Here is a 17993-nt window from a genome sequence, read left to right as displayed (position 1 = left end):
TAATACAAACTTTTTTAAATAAGTCTTTAAATAATCGTGTTCACGTTGTAGTTACAGAATCTGAAATGGATGATGATGTCATCTGTTACTGGTAATGACTGGTAATGGTTTATGTTTTAAACCAAATCACCAGAAACTACCTTTTAGCATCAAGTGTTACTGAGACAAGTTCATGAGTTGCTGCTTACCAGTTTGTTGTAAGTCCGGAACAGAATGTTGGTTTCCTTCGTCCAACGTCTCTATTTCACATTGATCTTGGTCTCTTCCATATTTATGAACCCCTTTGTTAAATTTTACTCTCAAATCTGCTGCAGTTTGAATTTTTGTTGACATCTTGAAAGGCAGGCTGTAACTGACCTGACTACACTTTGTTTCTTTGTTGGTTGGTTCACTTTCAATAGAAAACTGTCAGGAAGTATCAGCATAAAAACCACAACCACCTCTAAACTTGCATGCATCACCTTCTGTGAGCAGTGGGTGCTCACAGAAGCAGTTAAAAGTACCTGCAAACTTTTAACTGGAAAAAAAGTTTGATGAAGTTTATATTTTTGTGACTTTTACAATGTTTGGCTTTTATTTGTTATCGTTTGCAGTTCAACCTCCAATAAATTCAGTTGCAGCCTGAAAGAAAAATCTCCTCGTTCAACACATGCATATGAGAAATACAGATATTTCCACAAATATACAAATAAAACATAAAACTTAAACATGCAGCAGTTCTTTAAAAGTCTTTCTTGAAGAGGTTAGTCTTCAAGGCCTTTCTAGGTTGGATATGTGTCTTTAATCGGCAGGGGCTTCCAGGTCCAGGGTGGGGGAGAGGAGATGCTGACTGAAATTGTTGAAGAGTGTCTGCGTTCACCAGACTCACCATGTGCTGTTGCAGGGAGGCAGCAGTGGTCCTGGTCCTGCGGGGATCATGGAGATCGGGTGCTGGACTTGGACTTTATTATAACGAGCGGTCAAGAACCCCTGACCTGTCCGTGCAACGAGGAGTTGAGACCTGGAAGATCCCTGGACAAGAATATGTTTAGAGAACTGTAGTCTGTACAGCTGATTGAAAACCACTGTTGTAGGTTCTAGTAGAGGAAAAGGAAATGTCTATGTTTAAGAAGATTAATGATGAATTTAACTTACTTATAACAAAAAAATTTAGATTATTACAAACTTAAAGGGGACCTATTATGGCATCTAATACTTATTTTAAACAGGCGTTGAATGTCTTAAAAACAAGCTTTTGATTGTTTTTGCTAAATAAATTAGAAATTCAGCCTCTAAACCATGTATTTATCTTCCCAGTCTCTAACCTCATTATCTATGCGGGATTCTGAGTGGGCGGGGAGGCTATGATAATGAGGCACTGTGCTGATTGGCTGCCTGAATGATGCGTAGAAAATGGCGGAAGCTCCGGCCGGCGGAGTTGTTGTTGTTTTTTCGGCCAGAGTTAGTTGTGGGCGTGGTGTCACGCATCGCATGCCCACGCATCGTGACGTAAAGACGGGAGCAGAATCTGAACGGCTCGTAGAAGCCACATCGCACTGGACGGCTCATCCGGGCGGCTGTACAGACACTGCAGAATTTGGTTGCTTTCCTCCTTCTCTGAGTTGGCAGGCTGAGGGGAGACCACTTTATATATGCATTTTTTTGCCCTGTAGTGGACATATTCATTACTGCATTAAAATTACTTATTTGCCCTCTAGTGGACATATTTATTACTTACTTTCCCTCGAGTGGACATATTAATTACTGCATTAAAATTATGTATTTGCCCTCTAGTGGACATATTCATTACTGCATTAAAATTACTTATTTGCCCTCTTGTGGACGTATATATTTTGCAATAAAATGTATTTACTTGCACTCTCATTGACGTATAAATTACTGCATTAAAATGACTTATTTGCCCTCTAGTGGACACATATATTATTGCATTTAAATTATTTATTTGCCCTCTAGTGCAGACCTGGGCATTGTACGGCCCCCGGGCCACATACGGCCCTTTGATTGACTCTGACCGGCCCGCGTAAGTTTATTTGGAAATTACAAAATAAACATATTTTCTAATTTTACCTCATAGTGAGCTAAAGCTGCATTGCTTTTATTTTGAAGGTCATTTTTCATTCACGTACAGAACACAATGACGCAATATATGTAAATTGATAGCCTACGTGCGACATCTGGTCACATCTTCACAGGGACAGACTGGCAGGTGTCAGCCCGCAGAAATGTCCGCTCGCGCTAAAAAAAGAAAGGTGGATGCCGAATGCAGGATTTTCAACAAAACATGGACTGCTAAGTATTTATTTACTGAAGTCGGAGGTAAAGCCGTGTGTTTAGTTTGTGGAGAGCAGATCGCCGTGTTTAAAGATTTTAATTTGAGTCGGCATTACGAGACGAAACACGCGGAGAAATATAAAAACTTCAGTGATGCTGAAAAGGCGCGGACATCGGAAGCTTTGCTTGCTAAGCTACAAAAGCAGCAGGGCTTTTTTACCAAGCTTCACGCATCCAGGGATGCAGCATCCAAGACCAGCTTTGTGATATCCCACAAAATCGCTAAAAACAGTAAGCCATTCTCGGAGGGGGAGTTTGTGAAAGTATGCTTGGTGGACTCTGCAGCACTTATATGCCCTGAAAAAAAAGAAGCATTTGAGCAAGTCCCGCTGTCCAGGCGAACCGTGACCAGAAGGATCGAGGACATTGCGGGGAATCTGGAGCTTCAGCTGCAACGTGAAGTGGCAGGTTTTGACTTCTTCTCCTTGGCTTTGGATGAGAGCTGTGATGTCCGTGACACAGCTCAGTTACTTGTATTCGTCCGTGGGATAACGGACTTCAAGATTACGGAGGAGCTGGCAGCAGTGCGGCCAATGAAAGGGACTACGACGGGGGGCGATCTGTTCACGGAGGTAAATGCGTGCTTGGACAAACTGGGACTTAAATGGGACAGACTGGCAGGTGTCACGACGGACGGTTGTCCAAATCTGACCGGGAAAAATGTCGGACTTTTGAAACGTATGCAAGATAAAGTGACTGAAATCGACGCAGATCACAAATTGGTATTTTTGCATTGTATTATACATCAGCATGTGTTGTGCAAGTCAGTGCTAAAAATTAACCATGTTATTGATGTTGTAACTAAAATAGTTAACTTCATCAGGGCACGAGCATTGAATCACAGACAGTTTGTTGCACTTTTGGAGGAGCATGAGACTGAACATAGTGACATTGGCTACCACACAACAGTCAGATGGCTTAGCCTTGGCAGAGTGCTAAAAAGAGTTTGGAACCTGAAAGCAGAGATTCGAGAGTTTTGTGAAAAGAAAAACAAAGACATCCCAGAGCTCTCAGATGACGTCTGGATGGCAGATTTTGCATTTGCTGTTGATGTGACTGCACTGATGAATGAACTGAACACCAAACTGCAAGGCAAGGGCCTTTTTGTTCATGAAATGAACAGCTTGGTGAAGGCCTTCATGAGAAAGTTGCAGTTTCTTTCAAGCCAACTGGATAGCAACAGTCTCACTCACATGCAAACCCTGAAAGAAGTCACACCATCAGCTGATCACCTCTGCAGGTATTCATCCATGTTGGGAGCACTGCATGAGGAGTTTTCAAGGAGATTTGAAGATCTCAGAAAAATCGAGGATGAAATGCACATGATTTCCTCTCCCTTGACCTGCAGTGTGGATAATGCACCCAGTGATGTATAAATGGAACTCATTGACCTGCAGTCTGATGCTGTGCTGGCGGAGCACTTTAAGTCAGGATCACTGGTGGATTTTTACTCTTCTCTCAAAGAGGAGAACTTTCCAAACATTAGGAGACATGCTCAAAAGATGTTGGTTCTCTTTGGCTCTACCTACATATGTGAACAAACATTCTCAGTAATGAAGTTCAACAAATCCAGGTATAGATCCTCTCTCACTGATGATCATCTGTCAGCTTTGCTTCGCATTTCCACCTCAGACATTCAACCTGACTTTGATGCACTCGTTAAAGCCCAACAGAGACTAGATTTCTCTCACTGAACAAGAAGAACTGAAAATCACTAAACGAGGTGGTTAGATTACAAATGTACAAAATTTACAAATTAATTTTTCTCAAAATCACAGTTCAGTGACAATTGTTATGATTTATCTTGCTTAATATTTGGAAGGCAAAGATAATATTGTGATGTCTTTAGAAAGCTACCATCACATTTTGTTTACCATTGTTGTTGTTAAATAAATTAATTTTTTTGCGAGGTGGTTAGATTACAAATGTACAAAATTTACAAATTACTTTTTCTCAAAATCACAGTTCAGTGACAATTGTTATGATGTATCTTGCTTAATATTTTGGAGGCAAAGATAATATTGTGATGTCTTTAGAAAGCTACCATCACATTTTGTTTACCATTGTTGTTGTTGAATAAATTACATATTTTGCAGGGCAACTTCTCTTTTTTATTGCTTAATCATAACCAAGGACGTGCGGTCAGGGGAGGCTGCTTCACCTGTCATCATGACAAGTAAAAATAAATAATTATAACATCAAATTTATATTAACAGGGTTTTTCCTGGCTTTAATTGAGGCAGAGGTGGCACCATCCTGATCACACGCGTGCGGGTATACCATGACTTCAACTGGCTCAAGCAAACACTTTTTACAAGATATTTTTCATTTTGGGAGTTCTAATATAATTAAAAATGTATTTATTTACTTATTCTTTATTTCATTAATTGATAAAATAAAACAATTTAATATAAACACAAACCTTCCTAAATTCTGAATGAAAAGGGAGCAGAAAGAAGAATCTTATTTAATCTGCCCCTTTTTCCCAAGAAACCAATTTACAAAGAATGTAAATTATATGAAAATTAGATGTGAAAAAATATGACAATTATCATGTTAAAGCATTATTTTATTAACATAAAAATATAAATACAAATATAAGAACTCAATCTTACCAAAAATTAAAATTAAAAAAAAAACTGCCAATGGAACAAGAGAAGATCTTCACTGAAATGAGTGAAAATGGTTTTCTAGAACGAGTTACTTTTTAGGTGACTGTCTTATTTTAAATGTAATGATTTTTTTTGGACTAGAAATAAAACATTTCGACTGGATATAAGACAAGTAGTCTTGGTAAGATTTTGACTTTTTGTAGGGTTTCTTTACCGACAAATCTCGCAACCAGACAGAGAACATTTCAGCCTCCTATTTTTCCATTTCCTCCTCATGCTCCTGGTAGTCCAATGCCTCCTTGTCTGGTCCTGGTCCTGGTCCTGGTCTGGTCCATGGATGGTCCTGGTCCTGGTCCTGGTCTGATCCATCGATGGTCCTGGTCCATCATGGCGTCCTTACAACATCATCCCAGTGCCTCTCCTGCAGTCTGCTGCGCAGAGGTGTCTTCACCTTAAACAAAACAATTCATGCATTAAGTATTTTTTTATTAATTTTGATACAGACATAAATAGTGATAGTCCTGCTACGTGGGGGTCACAGTGTTTTTGGCATAAATAACGGACCAAACCTTCCTCAGTAAGCCTGAGCAGGTAAATTGGTTCAGCCACCGTTTGTCAAACCCACTGGCTCTGTGTTTTTGAGAAGATCTGTAAAGATGAATAAAAAGTCATGTTTAAATCACGTACACGTTGGCTTCGCGTTGATATGCGCCTAATGACTGAAAACTGATTTATGCCTCTGCGTTACACCAACGCAGACTACGGCGTAAGGTGCGCGTCGCCGCGTACCCTACGCCGTAGGCTTTGCGTGGATTCAACGCGGAACCATAAATCAGCCTTAACGTTACCCTCGCCTCACAAATCGTCCCGTCCTGCACTCTGACCCTCGCTATCACCTTTCATGCATATTTGTGCACTACTTTCAGCCCTGACAAAATTGCTGCATCTTGTCAGTAACATGATTTATTACTTTTTAACTGCCTGTAACGTTAATTGTCTGCACTGTTTCACCTGCACTCTTGCTTCTCCTCGTCGCCAGGTCGCTTTTTAAAGTACTGTATATATACCGAATATAAGACGAATAAACAAGACATGCTTGGATGCAAAAGAAACAATATTTACCTGTTTGAACAGCCAGGGAAAACCAGGACGCCGATTTTTAATACAACAAATAGCGGAAAAACACGGAAAATAATTCTGGAGATTTCGTCTTCTTCTGCTGGTGCACTGTCGTTGATACAGCGCCCCCATAGCGGCGCAATGAAGTAACTGCAGTCAAAATAACATCCATCCAGTGAGTCCAACTTTTTTCTCAACAGTTCGAAAAATTGAGAAAATTGATCTTGCGTTTTGTTGCATTTTGTTGCGGGTGTTGATCGCGTTAGTGGTGCCATCATGTGTTGCATATGTAGGCTATTTTTAAATTGTTAAATCAAATCCTTTTGTTGACAAAACGTATTTGGAGTTTAACTTTTGACATAATGGCTTTAGGGCTTCTTGTTTGAGAAAGAGTTGAAAGAAAATCAGAATTAAAAGCTTTAAAAACAACTGAATATTTCACTAAAGGTCAAAATTTTAATCTGTGTTTTTGTACACCAGTCTATGGTGTACAAACAGTGTGTACACTGTACAAACTCTCATTTGTGTTGTATGAATTGCTACTATTTACTGTTTTTTATAAAGAAATACAATTAATATTATGCAGAATTGAGTTAAGCCTTTTGGCCCGGCCCTCCACAATATTTTCTGTTTCTCATGTGGCCCCATGGAAAAAATAATTGCCCAGGTCTGCTCTAGTGTCTACACCGTGTGTCTGCGTGTGTGTCTGTCTGTGTAACTTGGGTGAATAGAAGTTTTGATTTGATTTGATTTGATTAATTACTGCATTAAAATGACTTATTTGCCCTCTAGTGGACATATTAATTGCTGCATTAAAATTACTTACTTGCCCTCTAGTGGACAGATACATTACTGCATGAAAATTACTTATTTGCCGCCTAGTGGATATATAAATTACTCCATTAAAATAGTTTATTTGCCCTCAAGTGGACGTATATATTTTGCAATAAAATGTATTTACTTGCACTCTCACTGACGTATAAATTACTGCATTAAAATGACTTATTTGCCCCTGTAGTGAACACATACATTATTGCATTTCAATTATTTATTTGCCCTCTAGTGGACACATAAATTACTGCATTTAGATGCATTTATTTGCCCTCTAGAGGACGTATAAATTACTGCATTAAAATGACTTATTTGCCCTCTAGTAGACATTTAAGTTACTGCATTAAAATGACTTATTTTCCCTCTAGTGGACATATTCATTACTGCATTAAAATTACTTATTTTCCCTCTAGTGGACACATAAATTACTGTATTAACATGTATTTACTTGCACTCTTATTGACATATAAATCACTGTATTAAACTTTACTTATTTGCCGTCTAGTGGATATATAAATGACTGCAGTGAAATTACTAATTTGTCCTCAAGTGGACATACCACTTACCGCATTAAAATAACTTATTTTCCATCTAATGGACACATACATTTCCGCATTTAAATGCATTTATTTGCCCTCCAGTGGACATATAAGTTACTGCATTGAAATTACTTATATGCCCTTCAGTGGACACATAAATTACTGCATTAAAATGACTTATTTTCCCTCTAGTGGACACATAAATTACCGCGTTTAAATGCATTTATTTGCCCTGTAGTGGATATATAAGTTACTGCATTAATATTACTTATTTGCCCTGTAGTGGATATATAAGTTAATGCATTAAAATTATTTACTCACTGATGCTACTTAACGGTACACGGTTATTCCGGGTTTGTGTTTGTTTGACATGGAATGTTCCCATGATGCATTCTTTTTTATAAAATTATTAAATCTATGAACTTTTGGAATATAAACACATTTCAAAACAACACTAACACCGTTCTTATATAACGTACAACAATGAGTGTGTATATAAATGGAGTCAAAGAGAGCAACATCTTATACCAGTGTCCAGCTGGGGGAAAAACGCGCCACCATGAGAAGTATTTCCTGCCATAAACACACCATAAATACCACTGGGAGTTATTAGTTATGTTGTGGGTGGAAGGTTCTGAACGTGGTCAGTTGTCCAGTTTAATCTCAGTGCAGTGACCAGCCGAGGATAGCGTAGAAATGATAGCATAGCAAGACACATAGCAGCTAAAAAGAAGAAAAAAGAGATGCACGTTGTTGCACATACATAAGAAACATAATGATCACAACTGACCGCAATCAGACCTTCAACCTACTTTTCCACCGTAACTGTCCATATTTTATTTGTGTGTAAACAGAAGAGAAAAAGAACAAAACATGTAAAGTACACAGGTACAAATAGGCATTAACTCGGTCGCTGAATTCACCAGTTGTGTCTTTGGTTGTTTCGCTCACTGAACCCAGATTTGTATGAATTAAACCCACTCTACTCTCATTTAAACCACATGTAGGCTATTTGTCAAATTTAACATATTACTTTACATTAATTGCGCTCCACATGTTACAATATACACACTGTAGATATTTTCCTGTTTTTTTTATTTATTTGGAAGCGTTACTTTTGTTTCATTTTAACATTTTTATAGCACTTGTGGACTTTGTTGGGAAAGCAGGTGGACATGAAATGGGGAGAGACAAGGTGAAAGACACGCAGCAAGGTGGGACAGGACGGGACTCGAACCCGCGCTGCCTACATGAGGGTGATAGGCTTGTAAACGGCACTTCAGGATTAAATGTATAAATAACAGTAAGAGTTGAGACCTGGGAGATCCCTGGACAAGAATACGTTTAGAGAACCGTAGTCTTTACAGCTGATGGAAAACCACTGTTGTAGGTTCTAGTAGAAGATTAAAGATGAATTCAATGTAGAAAGAAAATTTAATGGAATTTAAATGAGTTAAAGTTTTCTGTGCCATGAAGACATTTAGACTCCTCGATGAACACTGTCTCCACTGATGAACGTGTCTCTAAGCTTAGAGGCATCTGGGGTTTATAATCACACAGTGATAATGTGGACTGAAGAGAAACATATGTTGCCTAGAACATGACATTGTTTCCAGAAAGGCCCTTGTATATTTATGTAAGATTTCAGATTCTGCTGCTTCATGTCAGGTGGCCACTGCTATTTAAACCACCGTACCAGTTCTGGCCACATGGGGGCAGCAATTTACAAGAAAGTTGAATAAAAATGTTAAATTGAAAACGTTTTTTGTTTGTTTCTTTCTTTTTTAACCAGGCTGTAAATATGTTTAGTTTTGCTACAAAGTTGGACATTTTAGTGAACTCCAGAAACTGCAGTTTTCTTATTTCCTCTTTAGCTTCAAGCCAGAAGTTGGAATGTTGGTGTTTGGATCCAACTGGACCTGGAAAGTGTGAATGATGTGTTTCCAACATCCTGGTACCAGACACTGCAGGATTCCCTCAGGTCTCTGTTCAGATCCTGACTGGTTGGAGGTGTTTTAGGACCACGAGGACCTGATCCATAACGGAGAAACTGGACGAGTGGCTGTGATGTTCTGGCTGATCAGTTCCAGTTTCAACCTCACAAACTTTCGAAGAAACTGAAAGAATAAAACAGATAACACACTTAAGTTGAAGACGGCGTCTTTATTACAAATCCAGGAACATCACGAGTAAAAATAATATAAACTTGATGTCAAACTGGCAAAAAAAACACGTTAATAAAAGATCCAGGTCTGTTTCTGGGAAAGATAGTTTGCTCATCCTCATGTTCTAACACTTTCATGTTAAAAACAACTAAATTGTAACTTTAGACTTTGTGTCCTGCAGGAACATTTAATCCAACAACTGTTGTCAAGTTCACTTGTTTACTGATTTTTTTCCCTCTGTTCCTGAAATACACTTTGCATTTTGTTTATATCATTTCTGATGGTTTTTGGGGAAAATTAAGCAAGAAGACAAATGTTTATGTAAATGTAGCAGAATAAAGACAATTATTTTAACTGATAACTCTTCATTCCTCACACATCAAATTAAAACAACACTAATAAACAAAGTGAAGAAAAACTGCATTTATACTTATTTACAATCATTATATTTTACTTCAGTATTATCAAGTTCTCCTGTAGTTCTGATGACAGCTTCACTAGCCTGTACACATGATGAAGTTCAGAATAAACACATTTATAAATGACACATGAAACACAATAAATGAAAGTGACCAAATGTTATCTGAAGTTATTCAGGATTCAACAATGAAATCTTGTATTTTCTTCTCACAGATCCAGTTTTTATTGTTATTGTAATCTGAATATGTCCATTTCCCTTCATTATTACAGCACACTGCAGCATATTCACGTTGGTTATAATGATGTTGAAACCATCCTGCACCCCAGAACCTGTGAAGTATTAAAACAACATGTTCAGCTGAGATGAAAATCAAGATTGTTTTCAATTTCTGATAAAACTGACACTTTCTTTAATAGTTTTACACAAATGTTCACTGTTTAAAGATCACAATTAACTTTTGGTCTGATTCCAGATGTTGGATGAGGTCTTCATTAAATCCTCCAACATGGTATCCATTCATTTATTCCAGTGAAAGCAGCTCAGTCTGCACATCTTCCACAAATCTCTTCTCTCCTGCTGATCTGCTTCCTGGTTTTCCATCTCCCTGCACATGCTCATTAGTGTCTCTGTTCCAACCACACTCAGCTCTGCTGAAGACGTCCTACTGTGAATCCTCTCAGACACTAGAAACACTGTCAACGTTTTCACTCTCTAAATCTTCATGTTTTTTTTTTTTTTTTTTTTTAAAGTGAAGACAAAGACAATAAATAAAAAAAGAGACATTACAATAACAATAAAATTTAAAAAAAAAAAAAAAAAAGAAAAGAAAAAAAAGAGGGTGGGGGGAAGGGTTGGTTTCTTTTTTTTTTTTTTTTTTTTTTTTTTCTTTTCTTTTCCCACCCTCTAAATCTTCATGTTTCATTGGTGATAAAGGAGTCATAGTGGAGCTGTTGTTTTACCAGTTTGTGCAGCAGTTTTACAGACAAAACCTTGAAACGGTTGTCCGTTGATGTTGGTAGAACCAGTTAGTCTGCAGGAAAACTTTGTGGTGAAGCTGCTCTTTTATTTCATCCCAGGTTCTAATGTTTCACGTTCACGTGTTTCATGATTAATGTTCTTAAAGTCACCAAAGAGGAAAAGACCTGAATTCTGTCGTTCTGCTGTTGTTCTGACGGGTCAAAAATACAGAACACAAACTAAATACATTATTTAAAAACTGTTGAGAACGAAGGTTTGAAGTCATAAATAAATTAATCTGAGACTGCAGATGAAGAGTTCACACAGATCCTCATTCAAATAAATGTGTTACAGAAGTAAATGGTTTTTAACATGTTTTGCTGTTTTACTTGTTAAAGATTTGAAATAATAAATTTGATGAAATTGTAAAAGAAACAGTGTCTTACGTTGTTGTCAGTGGTGATCCATCCACCCATTTCCATCCATATCCCCATTTCCATGACCATTCCCATTTCAGACCAATCCAGGAGTTTTCATTCGTGTCCAGTCGTCTCACAAAATCCTAAATGATGAGACAAAAGTAGTTTCTGCCGTCATGAATCTGCATATCTGTCTCACTATCCTGATGATTGTCTAAATGATTTAAAAAGACATTTCTAACTGAAATCCATCAGCATGGAGACAGAAGCAGCACAGACTGACAGCAGGTGGAGAACACAAGTAACAGAAAACTGCAGTAACATCAGATACACTGATATCAAACACCCACCTGCTCCTCTTTGCTGTTAATGATCACCAGATCAGCTCCTCTTTCCTCACACTCCCTCCTGCTCTCTGACCAGGTTTTACTCTCGGTGAATTTTTTGTAAAAACTGGATCCAAATCTTCTCCATCCATCAGGACATTCTCCTTCATATCAGGTATCAGACAGACAAGTGTTTTTTAATAGATTTAGCATCACATTTATGAGTGTTCTTTCAATATTCAGAAATCTCCTTCAGGTGTCACTTTTACCTTTCATGTTATTTGTAAAACCATTTTAGCTCTAGCTCTAGCTTTCCATCTTATTTATTTTTAATTAAATTACACTAATAGAAATAAAAAGTTATGGGGGCTAACGCTGAAGTTCAAGTTTATTTATTTGGTAATACATCTTTCTTACCATCACGTTCATTTTTGAGCTGATTGTAAGTGTTGATCAGTTGGTTGTGTTTGACCTGCAGATGAATGTAACTGGTATTCAGTTGGCCGTGTTTGTCCTGCAGCTGGTCTTTGTCCAAAGTCATTTCTGGTTAGAAGTATAACATGAAAACAACTCAGTAAAATATCAAAACGTGTTTCATCCTGTGTAGGTTAAATATGTGATAACATTTGTGGTGGTTGAGGAGCAGGCGGTAGAGAGACTGGATGGTGGAAGTGCTGGTAAAATATAAAATAAATTAACAAGAACTGGTCAAACAGACATTCTGTTGAAAAAAATGAATAGATTATAAAAAACAAAAATGGACACAAACTTTTATTCATTACTGAAGTACAAACATTTGACAGATAAACATCTAAAACCTGAAGGGAAGTGGAGTCCTGAAGACCTTGATTTAAGAAAACTGATCTATGAAGGAGAAACATGAAATAAAAAAGAAAATGTCTGATGTTGTTGCTTATATTGACCGCTAGATGGCAGCGTTGTAACTGATTACACTCAGTTTCAGCGTCCTGGACATGTGCTCTTCTACATGTGCGTGTGACCGCGCACACATTCAGAAGGTAAGAGAGGCAAGAACTGAACTTACTTCTTTTTTACTATCACTCACTTTCAGATCTTTTTTTACATTATCCTCTGATTGTCTATGTTTCTCAAGTGTTTTCATCGTGTGGGAAACACAAATATCACATTTAAATGTATCATTCAGTCCGTTATCTGACTATTTTTTCTGCTGTGTCTCTTTCGCTGGAGAAACTGCTCATAATTACCATGACATGACACTTTGTTTAAGAAATTAATGAAAGTTGAAAAAATTTTATTTGGGGATTGAGTAGCTTGAGTTTGTTGGTCATTTTAAAAGTTTTCTTACCGTTGAGTTTGGTCTTCAGCTGGTTGACTTCCAAGGTGACTAAAAGAGCTGTAACACACAATCACTTTGCTTTAAATCAATAGAAATCATTTACTCTTAAGGTTGTGGATAATGCTGTACTGTTACAAACTGTAGTTATATGTTTTTAATCAACAAGCAGTGCAGCGTAATGTCAGTAAATCTGACATGCTGAGGAAATTATTAGGAATGTTACCTTCTATTTCATGTTTATATCCTTTTAGTTTCTGCAGAAGTTTAACATTCTCCTCAAACTTGCACCTTATTGTGATGAAGAGGTTTACATTTCCTAATGATCCCTGGAGCTTCGTTGTCTGGGGGAATTTCCACTTGATCTGTCTCTCAAGGCAAACTGGTTCTAGAGGAAGAATCAGTTTATTGTGGTTTTTCTGACTCTGATGGTTATTTGAAGATCAACAGCTCGATGTTCGTCCCCCAGCAAGCGGTACTGCTTGGAACCAGGCAGGAAGGATGGTTTAGTTAGAGTGTCACACTCTACCTTGTTGTGGTGAGTGAGTTCACTCTCCCCCGTGTCACACCACCTCATCTTTTCATGTCATGCCAGCATTTTAGCTGCACTGAAGTCTCATGTGGTCAGGTTCTCTTTGCAGCTTGCACGACTTTCCAGCACTCATTTGCAGATCCATGACTTGGTTTGGATTATGGATCATTCCTGATCATGTCTTCTCGTCTTTGCTCCGACCTTCTGCCCACAACGAGTCTGTTGTCTACTCTCTCTGGATGTAGTTTGACCTGCTGATCAACCCTCTGCCCGTCCACCACAATCCTTCTGCCTTGAACCTCTGGACCTTGTTTGCCCCACTGATGGACTGCCAGGTTCTGCTTCTGTCTCGATCACGATTCCAGCTCATCCCTCCCTGGTGTTGTCACCATCATCGAACACCCAAATGAATAGTTTGCCTGTTCAAGGGCACTCACTAGCCTGCCAGTCAGTGCTGTTTTCTGCTGGTTCTTCAAGTCTTCATAGGACTGTTTGCTACTTCCAGCTGGAAATCCTTCCTGGGGATAATTCAGTCAGACTTGTCCTCTTGACCTGTCGTTGTTGTTCTGCCCTTGGGTTCTAAAAATCCTCTCATAGATATAATGAAAACCTGGTTACCAGGGGCCTCATTTAAAATGGAGTGCATAGGATTCATACTAAAAGTGCACGTACACCCAAAAGCCGAAAATGGCGGGCGCAAAAAAAATCTGGATCTGTAAAACCATGTGCACGCTCACCTGCACGCAATGTTCGCTTTATAAATCACAGTCCAGCTGGAAGGTTGCGCAGCTGAATCCGCCTCATATCCCGCCCTCTACACGCCCACTTCATACCTTAAAAGGGCAATGCAAAGTAGTATTTTCATATAAATGAGCCTGCTGAGCATGTGCAGCGGCTTCCTGCAGCTGGTTTGGCGTCAGAATGAATGAGACGTGTCGAGCCACCGTGCCAATGAATTTCACTGAGATCTGAGATGGAGATGTTGTGGATGAGGTGGAGGACAGGAAAACCACATTATTTGGTGGTCACAGTAAAAGTAGAAAAAGTATATAAATAGTATAAAATAAAGCGAGTGAGAGCCAGCACGGCGTTGCTGCGCTAAACACCATGAGTGCCCCGGCGCAACAGGGGGGACATGTCCCCCCGTCTTTTCAAAATCATGTTTTTGTCCCCCCCACTTTTTACAGTTTCAAAACTGGCATCCCCGCTTCACCCCCGCTCTCCTCTCCCCTCAGGGGGACTCAGGGCTGATTTATGGTTCCGCGTTACACCAACGCAGAGCCTACGGCGTAGGTGCGCGTCACCGCGTACCCTACGCCGTAGGCTCTGCGTCGTTTTAATGTGGAACCCTAATTTAGGCTTACACCCGCACGTAAAGATTTCACACGCGCATAAAACTCATTATATATATGACAAAAAATCTGTGTCCCTTTAGGGAAGAAATGAGGGGCTCCGTGTCCACCGCGGCTGCACCAGAGTCCTGACTGACGCTGAGCTTCACACACAGAGGGACACGATCAGCGCTATTTTATTATAAGTCTGTTATATGTTGTGATATGTGATGACATTATTAAGAGTATGACATGAATCTGGCTTCATTTCACCTCCTCACAGCCTGCGTCGCCAGTTCCCCGTGTCTTAAGTAAGTTCCTACGGGAGGGTCGGGGTTGCCATAAGGATACGCAGATTTTCCGGTTAGTTTTTTCGTTTTAGATCCCAGCCTTTGCGTAGAAGGTGGCGTCCGCATCTTTCAGGCCCTTTTTGTGCGCAAGCAATCTTTATAAATGAGGCCCCTGGTCTTTACCTACGTGGTTCAGTCAGGCTCAGCCCTGATCCAATGTGTGGGCTTACCCTCAAGTGGGATTAAACGCAGCAGGAGTAGTAATAGTTGTAGCACACTTACTGAGAGTAATCAAATATTCTTTCAAATTAAACTAACATTTTAACATTTCATAAAATACCTCCTATATCAAAAAGAAAAACAGAGCATGCCAGCAAAATCCCATAAGTGAGAGAGATCTGCTTGAACAAGAATGCATGGTTGACATCTGATCCGTCTCAGAGCGGTACAACGACTCTACTTGGAAACAATTCATCCAGCTCATAAGAATCTACTGGTTCTTGTTCTGCAGATGTACCTTGTTTTACTGTTCAGGAACAATACTTAGAAGTAGAAAAAACCCAGTAGTTCTTGGGTTGGCTTACTGTCAAACAACCTTCTCTGTTTGGTTTTAGGTAAAACTCAGCAATGTTTTATAACAGTACGTCATCAGCACTTCAAAGATAAACAGCAGTTTCTCTACTTTGTGACCAAAATGCATCATGTAGTTTTTGAGGTTCAGCATTTTATCTTACCGTATATGAACAAGATGACGACCACGACTAAAACCACCGTGCACAACACTCCTCGACACAGTGTTGCACGTCTGACGGATCTTTTCTGGAGAGCACGATTCTTCTGAGTCTGTCTTTCTGCAGAACCAGAGACCATAAACTTTGAAGCCACACATGAATGTATAATACCTGAACATAATTATCTTTAAAGTTGAACTTTATTAACTCCATGTCATTTCCTTACCTTCTTTCTGTGACTGAAAAACCGTAAGATTATTCCCAACATCATCAACAATCTCATAGATATCCACCTCCCTCTCCTCCCATCCTGCTCCGTCTTCTTGCTCATTTCTGTTGTATCTCACCTTTTTTGATAAATCTGGTTTAGAATAAATATCTGAGGACATCCTGAGAGGACAGAGACAGCCGGACAGGTGCTGTACTTGACTAACTGTGGATCTGCTGTTGAAGTGCTGATCTTCTCTTGTACAATATTCAATGTGACATCTGTGCTGGTTCAGATGCTGGTGCTTCTTGTTCAGCCTTCTATGTGGTTTCATAACATTTTTGAGTACTGCCATTTAAAAAAAACAAACATGCTAAAATGTACCCATTTCCTAGTAAGAGGTAGTTTTTAAAAAAAACCATTCTCAGCAACATGGTCAACTTCAAAGGATGACACTAACACCTACACCCCAGAATGACCATCCTGTACACGATAGGAGGTGTTATTTTTCTGGTTTTGTTTTCTTGTAACTATGCAGAGAGACTGAAAGTGTTTTAACCGTTATTTTAACGAGGACAGACAGACCACACCGCCAGGGTCGGTACCACAGCCAGCCCCACCAACAACTGTGTTGTTCAACTTAGAGGGAAACATCTTCTTCTCTGCTCTGACAAGGAGGTTGACGAGCTTCCCTTGGAAAAAGGATATACTGACACCAGCTGCCAGAAGCTGGAATCCCAGGCTTCCCCGAATACAGTCGTCTTCCTTGATGTGGGACCAGATCCAGAGTGCCAAAAGATGTAGCGGGCGACTTAGTAGTGTGATTAAGCCTTGCTGATGCATTTTGCTCAGTACCACACAGGTTGATAGAATAACTCTCACTTTGAAATCTATGTCCCAGGTTGGGTGCAGAACATCATCCCCAGATAATTCATGAGACTGGGAATTAATAAGACAAAGAGAAGTGTGTTCTGTAATGTTAGTAAAAAGTAGTGCCTCACACCAAAGTAAGGAGCAAACACAGAGCGGAAGCTTCAGTGGTTTTTAAGAGCTCAAAACACCAGCGTGAAAAAAATTGTTTCAGATATTGAATTCGATGTAACTGGTAAAACCTCCACACTGACAGCACATCTTACCTTTTTACCTTCTTTAAATGTTACAAACTGCTTCAATCTGGTCCTCATTCATCCTTCTACAGTCACATGGAGTTTCTTATGAAATGTTCATTTGATGCATCTTGTTAAATTGTGTTGTTTGTCCAGAAAGATTAAAGTCTGATGTTAAACATGTGATCTGCAGCAATGTGGTTAAATGTTTAGCTCCTACATGATGATCTATGAACAACCTCGGTTCGCCTCAGTCTCTTATTTCCATCATTACTTTGATTCAGTCAAACAAACTTTTCCAACTGATGGGTTGAGTGTCTCCCTGGCAAGTGCTACTAATTTTTTAACATCTTTTTCTATTTTCTTTTAAATCTCATCCCTAAAGGCTCAATGGGAAACGTCATCGTGTAATTCCTTCAGATTCAAACTGAAATTCCGAATGGATAAGGAACCAAACAAAAGCAGTTAATAATAATAATAATAATTAATAATAATTGGACTTTAAGTGCATCTAATGTGGCATATGGATTGGTTTACTGTCAAACAACCTTCTCTGTTTGATTTTTGGTTAAACTCAGCAATGTTTTATGAAAGTACGTCATCAGCACTTCAGAGATAAACAGCAGTTTTTCTACTTTGTGACCAAAATGCATCATGTGGTTTTTGAGGTGGAGCATTTATGAGCAGGATGAACCAGGACTAAAACCACCGTGCACAACACTCACTTTTTAAGAGCTCAAAACACCAGCATGGAAAAAAA

This window comes from Cololabis saira, chromosome 15 (assembly GCF_033807715.1).
Source record: "Cololabis saira isolate AMF1-May2022 chromosome 15, fColSai1.1, whole genome shotgun sequence".
NCBI classification, from domain to species: domain Eukaryota; kingdom Metazoa; phylum Chordata; class Actinopteri; order Beloniformes; family Belonidae; genus Cololabis; species Cololabis saira.
The sequence above is the reverse complement of the archived record's forward strand: the minus strand, read 5'-3'. Positions refer to the sequence as shown.